Source organism: Cannabis sativa, chromosome 7, assembly GCF_029168945.1.
Source record: "Cannabis sativa cultivar Pink pepper isolate KNU-18-1 chromosome 7, ASM2916894v1, whole genome shotgun sequence".
Lineage (NCBI taxonomy): Eukaryota > Viridiplantae > Streptophyta > Magnoliopsida > Rosales > Cannabaceae > Cannabis > Cannabis sativa.
In genome coordinates, this window is record NC_083607.1 from 36003867 (window position 1) to 36008899 (window position 5033).

Here is a 5033-nt window from a genome sequence, read left to right on the forward strand (position 1 = left end):
CTTCTTTGAAGAGCAAGTTCACGGAGCTCCCGTTGTCAATCAGGACCCTAGCCACCACCTTATTTGCGATGGGGGTCTCTATGACCAGCGGGTCGTGGTGAGGAAAACGCACCGCCTTGGCGTCTTCTTCCGTGAACGTTATGGGTTGGTCCATTAGCCGAGGCCTTTGAGCCGGGAGTTGAGTGACCTCCCACACCTCACTGTGTCTTGCGGCCTCGGCATATCTCTTTCGCTCCTTGCGAGTGTTTCCTCCGATATGGGGACCTCCGGAGATCATGGCTACCCGTCCATTAGGCCGGGGCGGTAGTCCGGGTATATGCTGGGTGTCACCTGCGGGAGCAGCTGGAGGCAATACTCCTGCTGTACCCCCTGGTGTTCCAGGAGGCATACCCCCTGCCACCTGCCCTGGATTAAGGTGGGGCAACCTATTTTTGATCCACTCATAGAGGTGGCCCAAACGGATCAAATTCTCAATCTCGTCTTTGAGATTTTTACACTCATTGGTGCTATGACCAATGTCGTTGTGATACTCGCACCTTTTACTCGGATCTCTCCGGGAGCTGTCTTTGTACAATGGCTGGGGTCTCCGGTAGTGCGTATTCTGCCTTGTGGCAAAATATACACGTTCCTGAGAGTCCGTGAGCTCTGTGTACTGGGTGTATTGGGGTGTGTACCCCTTCTTTTGGCGCTTCTCTCCCGTTCGGGTGCTGCCCTTGGAGGACCTTTTGCTCCTCGACCCACAGGTAGGGCTCGTTAAGCTAGCGATCGGGGCGGCTTGTGAAGGAGCCCGTCCATTCACCCGGACGGGTTGCCGTAATGGGAAGATGCCGGGGCCAAAGCACGGCCACAGGCGTATCCGGGAGTAGCAGAGAACTGTATGCCACTTACCGGAGGAGTCGCGGTCGGGACAGTACCCGAGGGCGACACTCCTGGCATGTATCCCGCTATCCCGGTGGGATAATAGCCTCCGTAAGCCACGATCTGGGCTTCTTCGAGGTTAATATATTTTTGGATTCGCTTCTGGAAGTCCTGAAGGCTAGCAGCGCCTTCTTGCTGTAATTCGTTCCAGAAGGGAGTCCCAGTGCGGATTCCTGCTTGGAGAAGCGCAAGCTGTTGTCCGTCGTCGACCTTCTTGGTCTTCGAGGCTTCCTCTCGGAACCTCTTGATGTAATTCTTCAGGGTCTCGGTGGGCAGTTGCTTGATGTTGGTCAAGGCACTAACCTCCAAGTTGACCTTCCTGGCAGCGACAAACTGTCTCCGGAAGTTGGTTTGGAGTTTGTTCCAACAACCCACCGATCCTGGTTCCAATTTCTTGAACCATTCCTCCGCTGACCCGCTCAGAGTGAGAGGGAAGCATAAGCATTTGGCGTCATTGCTGACCCGCATGACTGTCATGACTCGGTTGAACCGTGACAAGTGATCACTGGGGTCGGAGTTCCCAGTATATGCCGCCATTTCGGGCATCTTGAAGTTTTTAGGGAGCTCCGCCTCCAAGATATGTTTGGCACAAGGCTCCCGATCCTCACTGTCCGAATTGGAGTCGTCTCCCTTCTGCCTCCGGGAGACTCGAGCAATATCTTTTCGAAGTATGGCAAGTTCTGCCATAATCCCTTCGTTTACAGTACCCGAGGAGGCTACGGGCCTGTATCTTTTTTGGTCAAGGTGATCCCGGAGGTCACCTTGATTCCCATTAATTTGATTTCTCAGATCAATGGGTGGACATCTCTGTCCCCTTCTTCCTCTACCTCCTGGTTCCTGGAGCACGAAAACGCTTTTCCGGTCCCCTCGATCCTGAGGGCCAAGACTCCCTCTTTGGGGCTTGCCCCTCTGCGGACCTTTCCCTTTAGGGAAATCCGAGCGGACCTTTCGCGGATCCTGCACCTTTTTCTTTCGACCAGGGGTAGAAGTAGGGTTTTTTGTTTGGTTTTCCTCAGCAGGGTGCCTTATAGGGCTAGGTTCCCTAGGCCTTTGCTGCTGGGAATTAGGCGAAGACGTTGCTGGCTCCCCATCGAGTCCAGCGGCCATCGCCTTGGGATGCACGTGAATACCAGCTGCCTCCATGGCTTTCTGCATGGCTAGCATCACTTCCTGCATTTTTTTGATTTTGCGCTTTCTGAGCTTCGATCTCAGCTTCATGATCGATAGCTTTTTGTCTAAGGAGCACCAGTTCTGAGTAGCTTCCTCCGTCATAGGCATACTCGTCGAGGTGTTCCTCGTAGTTCTCATCGGGAACTATTTCTTCTTCTTCTTCCTCGGACTCCTCTGCTGCCCTTGAGGCTACATCTTCCTCATTGGGGTTTTCAGCGTCTTCTAGAGGGCGAGGATGACGTGTAGCTCTTGTCTCCACCATTGTCGTGAAGTTAAATGCTTGTTGTGAAGCAGCTTTCCTCAGCTCTCAATGAAAGCACCAAAATGTTGACCGAGGTTTTCGGCAACTATTAAAATATAATTATAATAAGGAGCTGTAAGAAAGTGAGATGAAGACTTTTTACGTGGTTGGGGCGTTAATGAGCCTTAGTCCACGAGCCACTGCTATTAATGGATGTATTTAATACAGATTCTACACTTGAGAGAATGTTTTTCTCTTAAATACAGAGAATGTTCTTGGTGAGTTTTTTTTTCTTCTTGCTCTTTTGCAACCAAGATTCTCCGACCCCATTAAATGAGCTTTGAGGGGGTATTTATAGTGTTTTGGTGGGGTAATCCCTAGAATTGTTCTTACACATGTGTCTGTAAGTATCCATAAAGTTGGGCATTTCCGATGAATATACCATGGGTGATGCATGGTCAAATCCCTAGGTGCTGTAGGGTTTTTATGGAGAATGTCCTTTTTGTCTTGTGATTGACGTGACTCTTCGCAGAGTAGCCGTCGCTAGACTTAAATGATCATTACTGTAGCGCTGCTGTTCGGGGGTTGTGCCGTCAGACTTTATTGCGTGTTACAGTCCCAACACGCTTCCTCCCATGCAGCATTAAATGCGACTTGATTTCTCGGGAGAGACCTGACACATCCCGGAGAGCCTTCATGCTATACTAGCTTCCTGGAGTACCTTGCACTCCGGGTGTCTCCTCCGGGACCCATGCTAATAGCGCTTCCTAGTGGCATAAAAAGACTTAGCAAATCTTTCCAAGTTATCTGATCCACGTGTCCCTTCTCGACTGGTCCACGTATTTTGGGCGAATTCTGGAGCAACACTTATAATTAAAGCTCATTATTTTAAGAGAGTTGTATTTTTATTTGATACTTATTTTAATCTATTTATTTTATTAAAATTACTAATTTATATAACTCTAAATATAAATTTTAATTTAATATATATAAAATTATATACATACCTGGATAGATATGAAAAAAAAAAGTTATTTTTCATCATTAGTATTAACTTTCCAATAGATTTTATGAAAATTACTTAATGTTATAATTAATTTTCAACTCAAATTTAATTTTCAATAAATATATATCTCTAATTAAATTCGTAATCTAATGTATTTAAAATACATTTTTGAATTCTATTAAAATAAAATAAAATCAAACTGAAAAAATTATTCTAATTTATGTTGATCTAAAATTAAATAAATTAATTTTCAACATAAATATAATTTTCTTATTTAATTAAATCACTTAAGAAAAATATCAAATATTTAAGTGTCTTGAACGAATCAACATAAATATTAATTTTCCATTTAATTCATTACATCTACAAAATATAAAAAAGTCTACTTAAAAAATAACTATCTAGATATTTCATAAACTAATTATTAATTTTTTAATTAAAATATAATATATTTTAGTCTATTTATTTTAATAAATCATTAATAAAAATTACTTAATTTAAGTTCATCTAAAATTAATTAACAAATTAATTTTTAACTTAATTTAATTTTCAAAATTGAAATTTTTTCAAAATATACAGATTTGAATTAAAAATGTATTTCAAAATTTACATGAAAAATTGAGTATTAAAATAAAGTGAAATATACTCTGAAAATTATTCTAATTTAAGTTAATCTAAAATTAAAAAATTTCAACTTAAATATGATTTTCTATTTGATTAAATTTATAAAAAATAGAAACAAATAATTAAGTATCGTAAATAAAATTAACTTAATTATTAATTCTAATTTAATGTCTAAGAAAAATATTCTAATTTATGTTGATCTAACATTAATTGATAAATTAATTTTCAACTTAAATATATTTTACTATTTAATTAAATTTCTAGAAATAGAAATAAATAATTAAGTATCTTGAATAAAATCAACTTAATTATTAATTCTAATTTAAGTTTTAAGAAAAATATTCTAATTTAAATTAGTCTAAAATTAATTTTCAGCTTAAATATATTTTACTATTTAATTAAATATTAGAAAATATAAATTAGTTACCAAAAATTACTATCTAGAATTATTTCTTCAAACTAGATGTGTTTTTCTCAATTAATTTTAAAATAATCTAATAAAAAATTAATTTCTTTTATTTCAAAATTAATTACGTTGCTAATTCAATTTTAATCAGGTTAAACTAATATAATTAGCCTAATACAATTATTTACATAAGGCAAATGGGCCTTCACAATTGGAGTTGTTCATATGAGGGAGGACTGGGTCCAATATGTCGTAGCTACTGCTATTGGCCCCCTAATTCTCACACAAGGCCCAAAAGAGAGAAATTTAACATTTCATTAAATAATTGTTATTAATTGATTAAGCCCAATACTAATTGGGCCTAAATAAAACTATCAAAAGTGATATTTTATTTCAGCAACCTAGTCAATTTAAATATCTAAAATTTAATGGACTTCCTATATGCATCTAAGCCTAATAGCAAACATATAGGCTCACACAAGCAAACTGATTTGGATGGGTCCTATCATGTTACTAGGTTTATCACAGATGAAAGAAATTACAAAATTTACCTGTTACAAATTATTTATTTGATATATTGACAATTAGACTATGATTAAAATCAGATCATTGGATCTGTCAGCAAGTTAATCATAGCAATTTAAATCAAATAAATAATAAGTTTGTCA